We start from the raw sequence: 22,457 nt of genomic DNA on the forward strand, positions 1-22,457 counted from the left end.
GCCAGGATATTTTCGTTGAGGGCTTCATAAATGAAATTAATGAGTAAATGCCTGTGAAACCTTTGGTTAAACAAGTAAAACCCCTGATGATCTGTTGTAACTTGAGATCAACGTGGTTGTCTAATCTTTGTCAAAGCTCAAGATAGAATGGCATTACGCAGGGAGTGGCAAACAGTGCATGAGTTTCAGTGCATTCAGTACGTTGCTATGGGACGCATGACACATACTTCCGTCTTAATGAAGACGTTGAGTTCTACATATATCTCTTTGATGTCAATTGTTAAGCAACAACGACGATTGTGTTTTCAATATTTTATGAATATATGTAGGTAACAATATTGGGGGACTGAAGCCCCCCAAACCCCTCTTGGCGCCGCCACTGGTAAATCTTGTGCTATATATTTTAAGTCTTGTAATCCTGACATATTAATATGTACCAAAATATTGTAATATAACAACAGAAAGTATGTCTTCACAATATAAGCATCAGAAAATTTTAAAAATACAACTTCCCTTCGCGGATTGGTCTATCATTCGTAATACACCCAAACAAACATCCTATAAAAGCTAAAATAATGACATTATGGTTACGTCAGTTGTTCCACGATCTATTTTCCTGCACGAGTTGAAGAGCTTTTCCAACCTTCTCCTCAGGAGACAACTTAAGTGTTATCTTGATCTTTGGAAGCATGGCTGACACCACAGACAATGAACAAAGTTTCTTCTATCCTGAAAGTTCTTGTAGGCACAGAAAACTATCACAGAACTACATCGAAAACACACACGCCCACAAAAAGAAGTAAGATTTGTTTGTCGAATTTCGCGCAAGCTACTCGAGGACTATCTGCACTAACCATCCCTAATTTAGAAGTGATAGACTGAAGGAAAGGCAACATGACCACTTTACAATGAATACTACTAACTACTTAGGTATAATTCTCAAATCGGTAATTTGAGGATTAAGTGAAAATAGCAGAAACAGTACCTAACGGAGAATAGGGTTTAGCTATTGTATCCTTTCTTTCTTCCTAGAAAGAAACAATCAATGCATTTTAAGCACAAAATCCTGTCACCAACTGAACATCCAGTCTTTCTCTTACACGTTTCGTCGGTTGGTAACCGTTAAGTTTATGGACTTAAAATGCTAGAATCTTGCCTTCGATCCTCTCCGGTGGACACAGAGTGTGATAGCCTATTGTGTAGCTTTGCAATGAAACAATGTCCCACAGTGGCACAGCGGAAGGTCTACAGACTTACAAGGCTAGAAACTGAGTTTCCGTACCCGTAATGCACAGATAGCCCATTGTGTAGCTGTGTGAAATTACAAATAAACACACAAACGCTAAAACAAAACACGTCCTATTACTTAATATTGAAACTATTTATAAATTCATAAAATGTGGGAAATTGTAAAATTATAATTATAAATACAAATTACAATTTTAAACAATTAAGTTCAGAAAAAGTGTTAAAAACAAAACTAAGGTTGTTGTTTGTTTTTTGTCCAAATTTCGCGCAAAACTACACAAGGACTATCTACGCTAACTGTCCCTAATTTAGCCGTGATAAACTGAAAGGAAGGTAGGTAGTTAACGCTGTCCCCAACCAACTCTTGGGCTCTTTGAACAACGAATGCTGGGATTTACAGTGATATTTTAACGCCCCTATAGCTGAAAGGGTAAGTATGCTCGGTGAAGGGAGTTCGAACCCATGACCCGCAGCTTGCAAGTCGAGCACTCTCTGACAACTAGATTCAAAAACTAAGGATATTTAAGACTGTTTTAAACACTTACTGACAGTAATTATATACGAAAATTAAAGTTATGTTTAGACAAAGACTTACTAATAATAATTAAAGTAAAGGCTCCAATTATCATCAGGACAGTCTGGACAAAGTCGGTCTAGATGACTGGAAGACAAATATCAGATTAATTAGTTCTTTTACAAAACACTTGCAAATTATTAGTTTCGTTTTTGAATTTACTTGCTGATAAAGTATAGTTTATTACAATTTACAGATTTTACTGTAATAATGTGACGGTAAATTCCACTATTCGTTCGTAAAAGAGTAACCCAAGAGTTAGCGGTGGGTGATGATGACTAGCTGCCTTCCATCTAATCTTACACTGCTAAATTAGAGACGGCTAGCGCAGGTAGCCCTCACGTAGCTTTGCGCAAAATTCCAAATAATCACAAGCAATTTTGTACGTAAACAGTTTAGACAAATTGAGTTTAAAATCATACGGCCCGTAAACTCATCGATACATTTATGGTTGTCTGTTTTATTACATAAGTTTTTACCCGAGCTGCTTACCTGTACAATACACATGTGGAGTGGTTTCAAAATCAAGTTACAAACAGCGTATGTCAAAACTGTTATATAACGTATACTAAGTAATCAATATAGTTTTGACATTCAAAACTGATATATATTTGAAAGTCTTACCCATAATCCTACTGAGAGAATGCCTATGAAATAACAGATAATAGCATACAATATCTCCCCATTGAAGTATCATTCCCCTCCACACTGGAATTCATAAAACCCTTAAACCCGAGAATAATGGTTAAATTCAAGAGATTTGTCAATATTCTTTACTTCGTTAATGGGTTGTTGTTTTTTCATCGTTTAAAAGATACGTGATCTTTAGGAATTGTTTTTAATTTCACGCAAAGCTACACGAGGGCTATCTGCGCTAGCCGTCCCTAATTTTACAGTGTAAGGCAAGTAATCATCACCACCCACCGCCAATTCTTGGGCTACTCTTTTACCAACGAATAGTGGGATTGACCTTCACATTATAAAGCTCCCACGGCTGAAAGGGCAAACATGTTTGGTGCGACGAGGATTCGAACCCTCGGATTACGAGTCGAACGCCTTAACCCACCTGGCCAGGCCGGGCCAAAATATTTTATCTATGTCCAGCGCCCTCTCTATACGCAAAATAAGGACTGGGCAGTTGGTATTTCTAATGAGAATTATTTGGATAGTGTTTATGGCCGTTACATAAAACAGAATTATTGTCAACATTCCGTTTTCCTTGTTTATACAGGGTGTTCGGAAAGTCGCTGTGCACTTATATATTTATTAACAGACATGTTTCAATATAGAATACAGGAGGTAAATATGAATGACAATTATAAACAATGTTGAAAGTGACCCCCGTTGGCATCAACACAGGCCTGGATCCTTCTTATTTTGTTTCTAAACACCACTATCAGTTGCTGACTTGAAATAGACTGAATAGACATATGATTACAAAACTGCATAGTGGCTTTCCGAACACCCTGTACTTTATTCACAAACCTCGATCAACCTTGGTGTGCGTGCGTCCTTAGAATCACTTGTTATAGGGATTCGGTGTTTGGTCTTAAACACCCTTCCCTCACGCAACTCCCTGGGAAGCTACTGTTTGACCAGGTTTACCTCTTTCATGCTTGCGATTCTGGCTAATCTGTTAGAGCCCATCGGGCAGTGTCATTGGAGAAGTCGTCGTTCAGAAATGACCCGCCTATGCACCTCCATGGAATTCAAAACGTTTCAACTTTGCTTTTCATTTGGTCTCTACAAATATTCGAAGGTATCCTGTAACGGTCCAATAAAAACACACTGCTACAAGTTAAGGTTCAACAACAACATAAAAGGTAACTTATTTAATTGTAACAACACTTAGAAATAAATAAAACGGTTAATAAACACGTACGTGGCAAGGGCTTCACACTAATGTTAAGGAACAATATATCATAAATATCCATATTATTTCAAATAATCAAATCAGATAAAGAACCAAAAATAACTCCAAAACAACTAGCAAATACAAATATACCTTTCAACATTAATAACAATAGCGAGGCTACACTTTCAAGCAACCCGATTTCAGAAAAGCAATCCCCGTCGTGAACTGCACCCGCTCCGAAACGGGGAGTTTGACCTCTCTCTTCTAGGTAAGCTTATGACAGAATATTTATTCACTGAGTATAACACAAGAGTACACCACATACATTTATTAATCTTCTGCTATACTAATAGTGTCTGTACGTCACTCCTGAGAAAGCTGGTGTCAGTTTCGTCGTCTAATCAATGTAAAAACCAGTGTGTGCTACGTCACGCTTGATGTCTTGAAATAGGAGAAATCATAAAAGCCAAAATGCATTTTAAAATAATAATGACGGGGGGTACAAGGGGGCTATAAGAGGGAATTGCCTTGAACCTTTATAAATGTAGTTAGTATTGGTGTGATAAGCCTAAAATAAAGACGTGGTGTGAGATTGCCTAACCTCGAGTCGGTAACATAAAAGTTATCGTTAAGTAAAACTATCGATTTAATTTTAAACTTTAAATCACATCTGAATAAAGCTGTTTTATGTTGAATCATCAAGGTTTCTAATAAAAGCAGAAATCTTTAATCAACGGAGATTTTAAATTAAAAAATCAACTAATATTTGTTTTTCAGTTTTGTTGTCTATTCATATTTTATACTTTTGTTTTCGGCCCGGCACGGCCAGGTGGGTTAAGGCGTTCGACTAGTAATCTGAGAGTCGCGGGTTCCAACACCCGTCGCACCAAACATGCTCAACCTTTCAGCCATGAGGGCGTTATAATGTTACGGTCAATCCCACTATTCAGTGGTAAAAGGGTAGCCCAAGAGTTGGCAATGGGTGGTGATGACTAGCTGCCTTCTCTCTAGTTTTACACTGCTAAATGAGGGATGGCTAGCGCAGATAGCTCTCGTGTAGCTTTGCGCGAAATTTCAAAAAAACATTTTACTGTTGAGCGACACGATATTAAAGTCAGTTTTGGAACATAGTATTATTAAAACGCACTAGCTTTTCTATACATTAGAATTTGTTTATGTAACTGAGTTTTGATGTTAATTATTCTATGAACAAAATACTAATTCATTTATGAATGATTTTAATTTTGATTGGTTAATAAAAGAATTTACCGACGTCTGATGTCTGAACTATATACTTTCTGCTTTTCTTATAGCAAAGTCACATCGGGCTATCTGCTGAACCCACCGAGGGGAAATGAACTCCTGATTTTAGTGTTGTAAATCCGCAGGCTTACCACCTTACTAGCGGGGGAGGGGGGGGGCGTTGAACTATACCTATTTTTTGGTAAAGCTTGATTTCACAAAATTTATTTCAGATAGCTATGAGATTAGGCTACTATGGGGTGAAATGGTATTACTTGCCCCGCCATTTTTAACTATGCCTATCCCCTGTTACCTATCACTAAAAACATAAAATAGTGTTATATAAACAGTAGTTTTATAATTACAGTATGGGTGATTATTAACAGAGAGAGAAACGTGTTCAGCTGCTTTCAGTACGTTTATAACTCTGGTTTAGTAATTGCATGATATTATAAAGTGCTATGTTGGCAAATTCCTTAAGGTTTTCTTTTCATACAACCAGCAGACTCTACTGTGTTGTTAGAAAAAAGAAAAAGATACAGAAATGGTCTTGGACTGAAAAATAGGTAAATAAAATCAAGCACGATAGTGATGTTCAATTTGGAATTACAACAGTGCAACGTGAAACAGTGTGATGTTGCATATCGATAGATTATAATGCAATTCTGTTTATTTATATTTGGAGTTTCGATAGTAATCTCATACTAATATTTAACATTTTTCTATTTTGAAACAGTGGTCTCAATTTTTGAGTTTTTACTATCAAAAGCCCTCCAATGGGTTAACAGTAAGTTCATGGACTTACAACATTAAAATCCTGGTTTCGATCCTGTGATGGAGAGAGCGCAGGTGGCGCCTATTTTGTAGCTTTTCGCAAAAACAAATCTCATCAAAATTCAGTCTTAAAGTGGTAATATTTTTGAGATACAGGAGGAGATGGATCTGCTTCCAGTTTCTTGAAATATTTCTTTTTACTATGACCTTTCACGTATTTAATTGGTCACAGTTAGCGTTTTAATGCTACAAAGCCAGGCATATTTGACCATCTGATTTAGTATTCCCACACTCCTTAAGTAATCCTGGAAACGCCATTGTTGGCTTGTGTGATTTTAACAACATAGCTGTTTGAGCATTCTCTATGTTCAAATTTATAATAAGTTATTTAAATTGGCTCTACCTTCAATTCTTTGATTCACTCAATACACTTGTAATTATACCTTAATGTCCACTGTTTAATACACTGTAGATCAGTGTATGTAGCTTCCACTCTTAGACTTTTTCACAAATCCAAGATCCCAATACCATACACTGTCAAGCGCCTTAACCACTTGGCCATGATATTTGTTTCAAAATATCATTAACTTGTATATGTTGTTAGGCGCAAAGCTACACAATGGGATATCCGTGTTCTGCCAGAAGTTAATTTTACGAATCTATCCAAACAATAAAAACATAAATAAATAATAAATTAAGAGAAGCGTTGAACTATAGTTTCATATTCTTTCAATGTTATTATGTTTTGAAGTATAATTAATTTACACATAAAATAACAGAAGATCTCTTAGAAACTAAATAACCTAACTTTTGTTCGTCAACTGTTTTGCTGGTGAAAGATAGATGTAGCCCACCAAACATAGTCTGAAGTTCAGCGTTGTACTCGTAAGCATAATTACCCATCGTGCCCTCGTGTAAAGTGAGAAATTTAACTCAACGCAAACTAACGTGGCAGGGGTTTAGTTTAGAGAGAGCGAAATCTGAAGAATTATCTCTCCAACTGGGGTGATCAGGAACGTTGTGGTTCCTTTTCGTCCCCTTTCATGAAAGATTATTGAAATTAGCAGGGTTTTTTGTTTTTCTTTTGTTTGGACTCTTTTTTTGGGTGAAGGAGTGAGGTTGGTCATAATGTTAATGAGCGAGACAAAGGTAGCACCGGAGAAATCAACCAGACCAGATCCCGAAAAGCAGATGTCAAAGTAAATATGAACATGAACATAAACGCGAAACGACCCATTTCAGGGCATGGCAATAAAGTTGCCTTGGCTGGGATCTAAAGATCCGATGCCTAAGATTTGGCTGTGGGGGAAAACGGGAGTGCCCCGAGAAAACCCACTTTCACAGGACAGGCATCGAAAGATTTGCCTGTCCTGTGCCCGAGACCTGAAAAAAAATACATAATATATACGTTAGGTTTGTTCTTTATGTACTTTGTTGTGTGATTTGTAATTGCTGAAATATGTTGTATGGTGAAATATATTTGGTTGGTGCACTGGCTAATTTACATAGTGATGCAGTTTGTTTTGTGTGTTCTGCTTTTAAATAATACTTGTATGACATTTCTGTTGGTCTGTTTCTAAGAGTTGGTAAGTTACTGATTTGGTGCATGTAGTTTACGGGAGTGTATGGTGGTAGTCTGTATGCTGCTCTTAGTATTTTGTTTTGTTGTACATGGATTTTCTAAACTGTGTTATTTAACATATTATATGTGACTTGACATCCATACTCTATTAACGGACGGATGTAAGCCTTATATATTTGAATAATAAATGTCTTTGGTGAGCAGTTTGAGTGTTTGCTGGTTAGAGTCATTAAATGTGAAATGCGTTTTCTAATTGATGAGTGTATGTTGTTAACATGTTTTTTTTCCATGTTAATCTTGTGTCGAAAGTGATGCTAAGGAATGTAATATGTTTCTCATGTTAATGGGCGTATTTCCGAGTGAGAATTTCACTTTTTCCAGAGTTTTTCTTTGTCTTTTTAGTTTCCTGTAAAAGGTGATTGCTTGTGTTTCGGATTGACTTAAAACTACTCTCCACTTGTTACTCCTGTTCGAGACATTGTTTAGTGATTCTTGAACGCGAGACATAGCCATTACTGGGTTTCTTGAGGTACTCCAGATAGCAATGTCATCTGCGTATTGCGAATTATGAGTGTATGTTAAACTGGGGAAAGGTATATCGCTGACAAAGATAATGTACAGTAGTGGAGAAAGGACTGATTGATCCTTGGGGCACTCCTACAGTTATATTGAATGATTTAGATATAGTGTTATTGACTTTTACTTGTGCTGTTCTATCTGTCAGGAAGTTTGATATCCATTTAATAACAGTGGGATTTATTTTCAGATGTGTTAATTAGTACTTGATGGCGTTGTGCCATACGCTATCAAATACTTTTTCAACATCTAAATATACACCTATTGTTACCTGATTGTTATTAAAAGCTTTGTAGACTGATTCGGTGAGTCGTGTGAGGTGATCTATTGTTTGTCTGTTTTTCGTGGAGGCATTTTGAGATTCCGGAAGGATATTATTTATTTCACAGAAGTGAAATTTGAGATAGTTTTCTCCATCAGTTTGCCAAGGCAACTTAACAGACTGATGGGACGGAAATTATCCGGATTTGTCCTGTTTGTTTGTTTCTTTGGAATCGTGGTGATGATGGCTTTTTTCCATGTGTCGGGGTAGTAACCAGTTGTTAGTGAGATGTTCATGATGTTTGTGAGGTGTTGTAATAGGAGAGTAGAGCCTTTTTTGAGAATATTGTTTGGTATTTGGTCATGTCCGGGGGAAGTGTTTTTCAAGTTTTTAATGTTAATTTTTAGTTCGGTGATGGTAATTTTCCTGTTGATTGAACTTAAGTATCTTACTAATATCTCGCCAGGTAATTGTGGTGTGAATGAAGATTGATTTATGTTTATGAAGTTGTTGACATGTTGTTGGTGTTGTGTGTTAAAGTCGACTGAATTTAAGTCGCTGAAGGAGGATTCGTAGTAGTCGGCTAACAGGTCCGCTTTCTCCGAGTCCGTCCTTGTGATTATGTTGTTGTGTGTGATGTGTTGTAACAAGTAATTTGTGTTTTTGTTGGAAGAAATGCTCTTGAATTTTTTTCCAAAATTCTTTTGGATTGTTTTTGTTTTTTTCCAAGTTTTTATAAAAGTTTTGCCAATTAATTTCTCTTGCCATTTTAACTTGTTTAATTTTTGCATTTGTTCTGTTAATCTGTGGTTTGATAGTCCGATCACGTGTAATGAAGTGTGATCGTCTTAATTGCCTGCGTTAGATTATTAGTGCATGAATTTCCGGTCTTAGAGTCCATTGATTATGTGAGTGTTTTTTTCTTTGTTTTAGGGATTGTGTTTTTAATGGCTTTGTGTATAGCTTCTGTTACTTGATTAACATAGTTGTCTAATTCTATATGGTTGTTAGCATGTTTAGTTGAGCGGAGTATATAGGAATCTAGCGAGGCGTTAAACGAGAGCCTATCTGTTTTCGTGAACATGAACACTGAGGGAGTCACGTACCTCGCAGCAGGGTGGCGCGGGTGAATCATGCAGGAAATGGGGAAGTGGTCACATCATGCACACTAAAGTTAGAGATTCTGTTTACTGTGTCCTTGGGAGCTATGATAAAATCAAGTACGTCGTATGAGCTGTAAGCAGCTGAAAAGTGTGTAGGTGTGTGGTCGTTTATTATATGCATGTTGTTTATAGAAAGAAAATTTTTTTATAATTGACCCTCTATGTGTGTTTCTGTTTCCTTTTAATTCTGTATGTGGGAAATTAAAATCACCGATGATAATTGGTTTTGGATTACGGTTAACACATTTCTGTAAGAAGTTAATGTCGATGTCTTTGGAAGGGGCCTGGCATGGCCTAGCGTGTTAAGGCGTGCGCTTCGTAATCTGAGGGTCGCGGGTTCGCGCCCGAGTCGCGCCAGACATGCTCGTCCTCCCAGCCGTGGGGGTGTATAATGTGACGGTCAATCCCACTATTCGTTGGTAAAAGAGTAGCCCAAGAGTTGGCGGTGAGTGGTGATGACTAGCTGCTTACCCTGCTAAATTAGGGACGGCTAGCACAGATAGCCCTCGAGTAGCTTTGTGCGAAATTCCAAAACAAACAAACAAACATTTAACTCCTTCAACAAAGCATAATATCAACGTTCGTAAATCGTGACATCTGGTGATCGAAAAACGTAAACCATAAATATATTTAATTTTATTTAAAATGGTTTTATTATTAAATTTAAAATACTGAAGGCTTACATCTTTGACTTAGTCCTACTTCGTTCATTACTTTTTCTAAGTTAGTATGGCTGTATTTGACCTTTTAGAACACATTATGTAATACGATCAGTATGCATTAAATCTTACTTTCAACATTTTTCTAGTCTTTGTTTCACCCTTAACACTAAAGCAAGAACAACTCTCCATAGAAGCCACCTCCTATCTGTCAAATTAATACTGTCTTGTAAACTGTATTTAGGTTTCTACCCAATGCTTAATAATGAAGGTCCGATCCTGCTATGTATTTAAAGACAACTTCAGTCACAGGAATTCGTCTGAAAGTTCTGATAGCCAAAGTTTTATCGATATGTAAATCTGTCATAAATCTTTTGTGTAGTGTTTATACCAGTCCTCACGTTATGTAAAATGATTTCTTCGGATCACTCTTACATTGGAAGGTGAAATAACCTTGCAGCTAGACTATTTATTTTTTACACCTCTACTAGTGTCACAGCTTTTATATCAATAAGTTAAATATCTGCTAATATGTAACCAAATGTCGTTCTAATTTTTTTTATTCTCTAGTATAACTTAAATTATAATGTTAAGGTTACAAACATTACAAAATGAGTTATATAAAGTTTACTTAGATATAGAACACAAGCATTATAGCTCATATTTTTTTCAATCAGAATTTACATCATTTCTGTGAATTCGTTATCTGAGAATATAAAAAAAATATATATATTTCTTTTCTAGAAAATATCATAAAGAATTTCATATACTATAACTAATATTAATTATTCATATAAAGAATTTTTTTCTTAATGGGACATGACTTAATCAAAAACATATTTTATTCCTCTATGAATTGAAAATACAGATATATTCCTTGAACCTAAGGACAGAAATGTATTCGTATTTCTTTCTGAACGAGTATATAACGGATTGGCGAAGTCCTTTTATTTAATGAATATTTCTGCCATACTGAATAGTTTTTCTTCTATTTCTGGTTAGGTTTATAAACGAATATTGAACAACATTGCTCTGTGTTCACACCAGCATTACAACATGTAAGTCGAAGTTGCAAAGGTAGGTATCCGCTACCACACAGCCGACAATTAACTGGATATGTTGGCCGTGGATACGGGAATGGAATAAACTGTGCTTCCACTTCATGATAGGTGGCGAACGATACTAAAATAGCGACGACAAGTAGCAAAATTCTCATCTACCAAAACAAGGAAGAAAAATAAAAGGCCTGAAACGATGCATTAGTATGAACCATATATGAATTAAAGCAAACTGGATATCAACAATACATTATTAGATTTAAACATAATCATAATATCGAAAATTTTCAAATTTTGCATGAAAAAGGGCAGGTTTTGATTGCCGTGTAAAATATTCAAATTATGATTAATGTATTATTGTAATAATATATATGTCTTAAAGTTTCGTAAATTTATTTGCGAAAATATAATTTATTATTTTCTTTTTCCATGAGGATTGACGTAATATCAGCAAGTGGTTCTGTTTTCAACTGCGTGATGATTTAATTTCATTACTATATCAATTAAGTCCGAGATAGGAAATTGGCGGGCAGGTATTAAAGTCTCATTAGCAGAACATAGATGTATTTCATTAATATAAATGGTTTTATCTTACTAGTGAATGAAAAAAAAAATAGATTTAAGAATAACTTTGGCATTATAAAAGGCAGATAGTTTAGTGCTTAATATTTGTTTCAAAAAATTTTCATTTTATTTTTAAAGAAGATACCAGGAACAACTGACTATTGAATTAACAAATAAATATCTCGCATTTAAGGCTTGAAACGAGCCCAGCATGACCAGATAACGCTCGACTCGTAAACTGAGTGTCGCGGGCTCGAATTCTCATCCCATAAAACATGCCCTTTTAGCCGTGGGGTGTTATAATGTGACGATTAATCCCCCTATTTGATAGTGAAAGAGTTGGCGGTGGGTGGAGATAACTTGCTGCCTTTCCTCTGGTCTTACGGTGCCAAATTAAGGATGACTAGCGCAGATAGTGCTCGTGTAGCTTTACGCCAAATTCAGTAAACAAACAAACAAACTTCGAAAATTTAGTTGTAACTTAGAAAGTCATTACAGAGCTAAATCAGTGTGTTGAGATACCCCCGAGGTTAAGTTTAAATCACGGGCACAAGGTTGAATAGGATAACGTTCATTTTATGGAACATGTTTGGAAATTATCTCTAGCAGCTTTAAGCATTTTAAGAGCTTAGTATCTGTTATAAAGACAAGCGTCAAGTACTGGAGAATAAGAGTTATCGAATAAGTTATTTATTATTCAATTTTTCCAGTAGGCTTGCGTCCGTGGCTTTAATAAATAACATGACGATCTTAAGTCTGTGGTCCATTACTGCTAGAAACCGAGTTTCAATACTCATGATGGGCAGAGCACAGATAGCCTTTTGTGTTGCTTTATGCTTAAATACAATACTAATAAAAACTTCTGCTACAGCTTTCGGTCCCCTGGTGGGACAATGGTAAGTTTACGGACTTTACAATGTTAAAATCTGGGTTTATTCGTTTTGAAAAGAGGTCTCATGATTTACTAAGTAAAAGCACATGAAAATAAAATGAAGTACCTTTTTTTACGGAACTTCACTAGATAAAAACTTGCATTAAATAAACTGTTTGATTTTAATCTTAACGTCTTTTTAATTATTTATAGAAATGCTATTATTTAGAATAGAGAACATACCATTTTCTCAGCTTGTCTTATTTTCTTTCGCAGCTATTCTTCAGGGTTAACTATGTTAAATGAAAAACTTTTCAACCTTTAAATAACACTGGCCACAGCGGAAAAGTTGAGTTTATCAGTAAGGTCAGCACCAGCGAAGTTCGACATTTGAAGCAATGAACCATGAAGGCCACTACTTTAAACAAAGGTATTTGTTTGAAATTTCCCAAAATAGAAATTTTGAAGACCCTGTCATTGTCTTGTTATCATCCTTATTCCGCAAGGTATAGGAATACGTTAGAAGCTGTTTACAATAAACAGACATTCTCAGTTTGTAAATAGAAAGTTAAATGACAGTATATCAAATAATAACTGCATATAGGTTGAATAAACAAACTAGCTTTACTCCAAACTAACTTCTTCATTCTTTATCACTGATGCCCTCCTTTTCTGTAATATATGCTTAGAAGTTATTTCAAGGCCATTTTTCATAAGTCAAGCAAAATCGTTCCTTAAAATTTTGAAAACACTGAAGAACTAGCAGTGTTAAAATATTACAAAATATAGTGAAGCTTGTTTGTTTACAATTGAGCAGAAAGCTACACAATGGGCTATCCGTGCTCTGCTCACTACGAATAGCGAAACCTGCTTTTCAGTGTTGCAAGACCGAAAATATGCCGCTGTGCCACTGGGGGGCGCATTGTCAACCTATTTATTAAAGATTAGTTGTTCTGCGTGATGGAGAGTGATATTTTTACAGAGCTATGCATTAATTGAATTCAAGACCATATTAAAATATATCTACCGGGTTCAAAACGAAAATGACTATGTACTAATATATATACATGTGTGTGTGTGTGCTACAGATTTATTTTCTTGCTCTCAATGATAAAATTGAAAAGAAAATCTGTAATGTAGAGATCTAATGCTTTCATTAACTGGCCATACTCTGACACAGACTGCAGTTTCGAATACTCAAGGCTCATCAGCACAGCTTGAGTAGTAAACCAAAGAAATACGATGAGGCTTATCATAACGGTGATTTGTATATTATATCTAGAGAGCTTTTTTTTAAAGTCCTTTTCAATAACAATAAAGCAACTTAAAGTAATTTAGTTATTTGAATAGTGTGTGTGTATGTTTGTTTTTCTTATAATAAAGACACATCAGGTTATCTGCTATGTTCACTGATGGGAATCGAACCTCTGATTTTAGCGTTGTAAATCTGTAGACTTGTCTTTGTCCCAACGGAGGATAGTCGAATAGTATTACGACTTGTGCTTAAATCATTATTTCATAAATGTTCTTATTGCGTTAATTACAACTTGATTTGTTGACAATGGGGTGTTGCAGTTCCTATGTTGGGTTATTTGTGTGTGTGCTTTGAAGATGTACAACGTAGTCTCGTGTCTTTAAACATGTGATTTAGGTGACTCTTTTTCTTTTACAAACACCAACAATTGGACATAACATGACAACATTGTTACAGAAATGGCAGACAGACCTTGATGATTTTCTCGAAGTTTTATTTTAACAATCATAAGATTTCAAACTAGGAGAGTTGGATTTTTTTAGAATAATCCCCGACTTTAGTGTGTTAAACAAGTACACGTTTGAAACAAACATCTAGAATAGTGACTATGAACCGATGGCACATGCGTAACTGAGTCGGGTGTGGCCTATTTGTGTTAGCGTGTTCGCACTTTGAATTCGTGGGCTCATGTTTCGCAGACCGTTGCTGGAAAAAAAAAAAAGTGCTCTGGACTTTGGGGTCACTGAGTGTGGTATAAGGGTGACGATCAGATTTCACAGTTTATTTAGAAAATATCAGCTCTAGAGGTTGCGGTGGATTGCTGTTGACTAGCTCTCTTTATTCTAATCTATCAGCCAGAAAGTAAGGGGGACTGTTGCAGATGGCTTTTTTATCTAGCTTTGTGCAAAATACTGGTACTGTGTGAAAATTGTTTTTAATTTTAAAAAATATTCATTTTTCACAAATACCTACTAATTTTTCTCGTTACTTTTCTTACGTAGGTATTATACATAGTGGTACGTAAGTTTAGTTCAAAGGGTAGAAAACCACGGGTCTAGAAATTTAATAATCAGTTTTATTATTTACATATTAAACTGTGTTATACGGAAATCTTGAACTCAACTACGATAATACCTGATAGAGTAATGTCTCAAATACCCTCAAATCTTTTATATATTTAAAAAATTCAGAAATTTAACAAACTTTATCACGTCTTTGAATCTTCTATAGCATCCTTCCTTGGGTTTACTCTTCACTCATTCTTCCCTTTTTTAATTTTATAATTTTTAATTTAGCAACTTTAAAACAGGAATACTATAAAAAACAGGAAACGTAGGCTACGACTTACCATGATTAGTTTGATATCTTCGAAATTTTGTCAGTTTAGAACGCTTGTATCGTTTCATCCAAACTTCTTTGGCCAGGTGATTAGGTCACTTGACTCGCAACCTGAAGGGCATAAGGTCCTGAAGGACGTAAGGGCATTATTAAGTTACGATCAATCAAACTGTTTGTTGGTAAAAGAATAGCCCAAGAGTTGGTTTTGGTTGGTAATGAATAGTTGCCTTCCACCTAGCCTTTCATTGCTAAATGAGGGACGGCTAGCGCAAATACCTCTCTTGTAGCTTTGCACGAAATTCAAAACAAAATTATGCTTTTTTTCGTTAACTAAAGTTTCTAATTTTGAATGTTTCATATGGATGCATGGTCACGCGACCTCAGCTATTTTTATATCAGAATAATAAATATTTAGGCCATGAAGTGGTGATTACAACATAATAAAATATTTGGGTATATTTAGTGTACTACTAAACGTTCATAATTTTACCAAAGATCGTTTTTATTCATTTTTTGTGCGTGCACAGCTTGCACGAAATAAGCTGTTTCGTAAATGAAAGTCTAGCCATTTTAACATGATAAATATTTTTGAGAGCGCGTGAAAATGACATACTTCATTCTCCCATGGTATGTGATTTCTTAAGTACTAATTCGAGTCGAGGTCAAGTGCCAGTTCAGCCTTAGGTGTTTTTTTTTCTATCTACTATATCATAAGGTAATTGCATTGTTTCACTCTGTTTTGCTCGTATAGGACAGTTCTGTGACTGTAAAACGTTTTTTTTTCTTTTTTTTGGAATTTAGCGCAAAGCTACACAATGAACTATCTGTGCTCTGTCCACTACGGGTATCAAAACTCAGTTTTTAGCGGTGTGAGTATGCAGACATACTTTTTAGTAAGATATATATATAGTCGTCTCATAAACACTTCTCTTTTTTCTGTTTGTAAAAAGTCCGCATAGGCCAGTTGCTTTAGAATTCAGTCGACAAGCCTATTTCTATCGCATTAGCATTTGCGTGTAGTTCATTTACGTTGTCATTGAATTACCGCGGTTGTATCCTGTACTTCCAATAATTGTCTGCTTTCGTACTTCTAATAGTTGTCTGTCCTTTGTCAAAGTCCCAGGCAGGCCCACTTACATCAGAACATCCTTTGACAAGACAACTTATTCCGTTTCAAAATTGTTAATCTCACTTTAATACATATCGGCCATTAGGTCTTTCACTCTCATGACTGTTAACTTTGCATTTTCTAACTTTTCTCTCATCGAACTTATTTTTCCCTTGATTTTACTTTCTACTCTCTCACTTCTCTTGTTCATCTGGTCTCCGTTATTTATATATGTCTGTCACTTAGACCTTCTAGAAATCTCTATAACCTCGACATCAGTGAATGGCACACAACGCTTGATGATCTCTACATCAGTGAATTATAAACACAAAATAAATTAATTAATAATACTACTTTCACTAAATGGTCTTTTATATCTGACCGTCGTTTTTGATTAACTTTATTATCAAAATATGTAAATCCCTCTAATAGGCATTACAAGCTTTGAAAGATTAACTGGTACATAGCGCAATATCATATGTGCGGTATGAATATTTTCGTTTGCCATCTAATTCTGTTTATTGCTTTAAAGCTATAACTCAGATAGCTTTTACGCAATCAACTTGATAAACTCCCTATTAAAATTTTAAAATTTAATACGAAATGTTGTTAAGCTGACGTTGGAATAGGTTGAGGGTCATTATGATGTAATACCAGAGTTATTCAAATAGTATTTGGACATTACTGACAGTATTTTCCGCATAATTCATTTTACAGTTCTTTTGTCGAGACTATAATTACTTTGACATGTGTTATAATATAGTTCACTGATTTGTCAGTAAAATTCTACTATTAATGTAGTATCTGTAAAGCTGAAGGATATTGTAAATAAAGGGTATAATATATGATATCATATAATACAACAATGAATGGCATGTTCAAATGAGAGATCTTGATGACATCCGTTAGCACACTTAACAATTTCAACCATCAAAGTCGTAGTTTCCTCTGTAGCATAACACGCCCGTTGTAAACGCACATAAAAAAATACGAAAAAAAAACACGAGATAAAAGATGGCATTAGATTATTTCTCGTCCAACAAGAAAAGCTACTTGTTGTGTTTTTAAATCTACAGAAATTAAACTTCTTATACCTGTCCAGAAAAGATCTCAGACTATACAATATACACATCGCATCACCAAGTGTAATTTTTAACATGAAAATTAAACAGTTAAAGGCGAGACTAAGAATCGTTTCCTAGCATTATAATAGTTTTAATACGTTTAGGGTGTGTAACAAAAACGATAGTCATTTAATTTGGCAAAACCTTTTCACAGGTTGTTGGAATCAGAGTACATTAAGATTTAATCTGTTGCATTAGTACGTGAAAACCTTAGTATCCTTACACTACTAAATGTTTTTAATTTGTTTTAAATTTGGGTCTGGCTAATATTACTATAGTACTTGAAGTACCGAAATAAGACGAAATAATGGCGGTTGTAAAACTAAATTATAGCCACTCTATTGAGAAAGCATAATGATTGTTTACTATCGTTTATATAGGGTATACATTCTAACATTTAACAAATATTAGACGTTTTAAGTTTAACGAGTAGATGAAAAATACTGTAAGGGAACTGGTGTATAAAAAAACTGACATGATTTAATTACGTTTTGCTTATTACCAGATGATTAAATCCCTATTAATTTTTGTTAAACACAGAATTACTTACGTGATATAAACCTTATTGGATTTGAAAAACATTGTTCAAACTTTTTTGTTTGTTACATTATTCCTAACATCATAATGTTTTAAACCCAAAATACTAACAAACTTGCAATTAATCCTAATTATTGCTGGAATTTCCTTTATATATGACGTAGAAGATAAGTAATATAACTATTACTCTAGTCAGTTCTTTACACTTGGTGATGTAACAAGCAAAAAATAAATTACCCAGTATACATGAATTCATCCGTAGTGGAGAGTGCATGAACAAGTAACGTTGGAGGTAATAGGTCTTGCCAATTTGAAGTGCAAATAGTATAGGCAGTAAGTAACATGCTGAAAACCTTTCATAATTCTTCTACCATAATTTAGTTGTTAGTACGGAACTAAAATTGCTTTATGTAAAAATTGAAGTATCTTTTCCCAAAAGTTTGAAAATGTGGAACAATACAGCCACTCTTTTTTTATGTTTATTTGTAGTAACGGTTTATCCAGCCTGTATTTAGTTAGTGAGGTAAATGTGTTTATAGATCCTTGTGAAATATAGTTAAAAGATTCAAGCGTAATTTGAAGTAGTTTCAGTAAAATCATAACGCAGTAGTAATTTTAACCTCTGTTAAGTAATCTTTATATCTGAGGAAATATTTTTGCTAGATTTAAAAATAATTAGCCAAGTTTAAGTTCTTAGTGATCTATAATTAGTAACTGAAATTTAAACATACGTATGTGGTAATTTCTCTCATGAACATAATTTTGTTGGAACCTTAAAATATTTATAAACCCTATGTTTTGTAAAGATATTTATAAGATAACGTATTTTTAAAGTTATAATCCCTTAAAATATCAGGACCTACTTCACTATTAGACTTTGTATTACGTTTAAACAAATACTTTATTAGAAGTTCCTTGTTTGTTAATCTTTCATCTTGGTTGGAAGGATATCTGGTTCGTGTGTAATAAGGTCTTGCATTTGAATCCAAAGCAGAGAGAAAAAAAAAAACAGCTGAATTTCGTGTGATGAGTTAAGAAATAGAATCAACATTTATGAAAACAAATGAAACTCCATTAGCTAATTGTAGTTAATGAAAATTATTTTGTAATTCCACAACTGATAATTTTGAAATAAAATTCAACTTATTGTACTGGATGGTTATTTTGTAGTTGTTAAAGTACACTGTAGTCATGTGTTACCATGTGATTTTTTGTTTCAAATTAAGTTATTACTAAAATCAGACATTGTAAAAATGATAGATGGAGTAGAAGAAATCGCACCATTAAAAAAAATGGAGACGTTACAACTTCTGGTTATTCGTAAAGAAGAATGTATCCAGTCCAATCAAAAGAAAGAAATAAGCTTTTTTTTTGTTTGTGAAACCTCCAGCATCCTATATTATTTTATAAAATTAACCTGCTGATATTCAGTAATTGTTTCATTTGCTTTAAACTGATTTGTGTTATTTAACAGGAAACATGTTTTGTGAATTATTTATTAAATAACATCATAAATTAATAACTGTTTGAATATTTTACAATAAGGAACATGGAAATTCATTCTGAAATGTTTGATACTACTTTGGCATATTCAATACAATTCATATGCAACAAACAAAAATTCAGTAAGAACTTTTACAGAAGGGAAATTTGGATTTTAATAATTGCAAGGTATTGGGCCATAATACCTTGTTGTTATCAGCTAATAATGCATCTAAAAAAATCATCATGAATTTGATAGGTTGTCTTCCCAAAGCCAACACCTTTAACTATAGGCACTTGAGTGAACCAAGTACAAGACTTTTAATTAAATTCATGGCAAATAAAGGTGAAATTCAACAGTAACTGTTTTATCAGTATTCTATCTTATTACCTGATTTCCTATCTTAAAGAAAAATGGGTCATTTTCTTGTAGTAACACCTCTAACTATATAAGCATTTGAATGAACCAAGTACAAAACTATTAATTCATGCCAATAAATACTGAATTGAAAATGTCTACTTAGAGTAATAACTTGCATGGAAACTTTCCCTTTGTATACTCAACTTTACCCCTTGCTTTGTATAAATTTGAGGATTTTATTTGTCAAACAATCTTGGGATCTATTAGATCTTGTTCACAGACACAATTTACAGCTAATACTGAAACACTTCACACCACATTACTCTCCTTAATTCACTAGCTGTAGCATTCTGAGGGCTATATGAAGAAATTAAACATAAGACTATCATATTATTCCAGTAGCCATAGCCCCCTGTTAGTACAGTGGTATGTCTATAGATTTACAATGCTAAAATCAAGGATTCGATTCCCCCTCAGTGGGCTCTGAAGATAGCCCGATATGGCTTTGCTATAAGAAAATACACACACATTATTCCAGTAAATGTAAGTACATCCATTTTCAAACTTCTGAAGATCTGCCAACTAATTATAAAGTTTAGTAAGCCTGTTTCTTATTGACTAAGAACTGTAGCTATTTTAGTTGTTTTAACACTAGAAATAAACAACCTTATAATACCAAATTGGTTATTTTCTTTGATTTGATAACATTTTACATTTTGCCATAAGGGATTTGTTCTAATTTAACATTTGTTATAAATAAAATATAATGCCAGAAATAACGTTCTTAAAGTTTTTAACTTGTTGATAACAGTGTTATTGTTATGAATGTGCAAATTTGAAAGTTTAACTTTTATTTTTATAGAAATATAGTAAAAAGATTGTATACATCTTGAACATACAACAGACTTTATACAACTGATTTTCATCAGTGGCAAAAGAAAACTAACAGTTCTCTATGTGAAACAACAACAACAACATAAATGTTTACTCAATATTTGACATCTTATGATATAAAACCTAGCAATTGTTATTAAAATGTTTTTGATAACGGTTAATGCTGTGCTTGGAGTCTCAGTGATCTTGTTACATTTAGTGTAAAGATAAGATTATCTTGGCCTGTTGTATATCCAGCTTTTTTTATTATTATTCTTGAATTATTAATATTTTAGTAACAGTAAATGATGGATAGGTTTTAATTTTGTTTTGTGGATAACTGTACATGTTATCTCCACCTAGCATTCACACAGTTATTAAGGGTATTAATGTTTGTAATTATTTTTCTTTTATACCCTACATGAAGCAGTGTTTTCATGTTTTTCAATTTAGTTTCCCAATTTTGTCCTGAAACTGTTTCACCCTTGATATTATTCACTACAGTCTAACACTAATATAATATTTACCATGTACTTGTATGTTTGTGTGCTCTGGTAGAACATTAAATAGCAATTAAATTATGAAAAAAAGTTACAGTTTTTGTATTTGCCTAACTGCATTGCTGTAATCAGGGGTGAAGGCCAAGAATGAAAATTTAAGAACAAAAGAAACAAAAGGGAACATTCAGAAGAAATATAGCTACGAATATGAACATTTATCACAAACTATATTTATATATAGTTATAATGAGGGTGCATAACGTGTAGAAATCCCACCCTAATATGAAGAGACCATCTTTATGAAACTGAAGATATCTTTAAGCACATAGAAATCACTGTTGTTATAGGTGTCTTAGAAAACCCAATATATGTGAACAGGAATTAGGAAATAGCAGTTGCTTTTCTTTTCTATTTCATTATTAATGTATTGTTAACTATTCAAATAATTTTATTATATGTGGAATATTTTGTCCTAAGAAGTATTTGAATGTACAGATGATTTATATGAAGTAATAGTATTGAAATAATTCTTGGAATCATTGGATACAAGATATGCACACATGTTAAGAAGTAAAACTTAAACTATTCAGAAAAAGTCAAGTTTTAAGACCCATTATACAAAATGGAGTTGGCTCTTAAAACTTATTTGAGATTATATCATGATTTTCAGTTGATATGACACTGCTTGTTTCAAATACTTTATCTTTTTTGCAGGTTTTTTGTTTTTATATGAACCCCTGTCATTTTCGTAACCATATTCAAATTTAGGCATGTGTGCTTAAACTTCTGTGAGAATTAGTGATCAAAAATTATTGTTAAGACAATGTATGTTTTTTGACCAAGTGCAGCCTTGTGATTGGTGTGTTGGACTATGAGTCCAAGGTCCATTTACATGGTTTGCACCACAAAAAATGTTGCTTCACACTTTGAAGTCCTGGGTGCATAACAAGAGTAATAGTCAAATTCCACTCTTTAATTTGAGCACTTCACAACATGGCAGTGCTTTTCTATCACTTTAAAATTAGGGACTTCTAGTACACACAGTTCTTGAAGCTTTGTGCACAATGAAACACACACACTAATTCATTGTAATTTTATAATAGTTCTCTTAATTCATTAACCAATTACTTATTCCTGTTTCATAGCAATATATTGTAGATGTTTCTGACAGCGACCTAATTTTATCTTACCTCTATATTTTAGAAATAGTATGGAAAGAAAGTTTTGTTTTTTAATAATCTACCTTAGACAAAACTATAATTTGAAGAAATCAGTGAAAAACATTGAATTTCTTAGAATCTTTGATCATGTTTCACTATGCACATACAATGTGTTTCATGTTCTACCAGCTGAAACATTAGTGGAAAGTAGTAGTAGAATATGTGGTGCTATAACAAGTAGCTGAAATACCCATGAAGGAAGCAAAAATTTTGTACAGGACAATGTTAGCT

At 33.9% G+C, this 22,457-nt stretch overlaps 1 protein-coding gene and 1 long non-coding RNA gene across 2 annotated transcripts in view; one reads left to right on the top strand and one right to left on the bottom strand.

Annotated features, from left to right (window-relative positions):
• The window catches only part of LOC143253781 (3 beta-hydroxysteroid dehydrogenase/Delta 5-->4-isomerase type 2-like), a 41,473-nt gene extending 28,668 nt beyond the window's left edge, over positions 1 to 12,805 (bottom strand). Inside the window, exon 1 of the mRNA XM_076508143.1 lies at positions 12,672 to 12,805. The gene's annotated coding sequence lies outside the window, so the exon portion shown is untranslated. The remainder of the gene's footprint in view (positions 1 to 12,671) is intronic.
• A 4,765-nt stretch (positions 12,806 to 17,570) lies between these two features.
• On the top strand, positions 17,571 to 21,086 carry LOC143253782 (uncharacterized). Its single transcript, XR_013029845.1, has 2 exons — positions 17,571 to 18,123; positions 19,051 to 21,086. It is a non-coding gene; the product is annotated as an uncharacterized LOC143253782 (long non-coding RNA).
• Positions 21,087 to 22,457: the final 1,371 nt, after the last annotated feature.

This window comes from Tachypleus tridentatus, chromosome 6 (assembly GCF_004210375.1).
Source record: "Tachypleus tridentatus isolate NWPU-2018 chromosome 6, ASM421037v1, whole genome shotgun sequence".
In the NCBI taxonomy this organism is placed as follows: domain Eukaryota; kingdom Metazoa; phylum Arthropoda; class Merostomata; order Xiphosura; family Limulidae; genus Tachypleus; species Tachypleus tridentatus.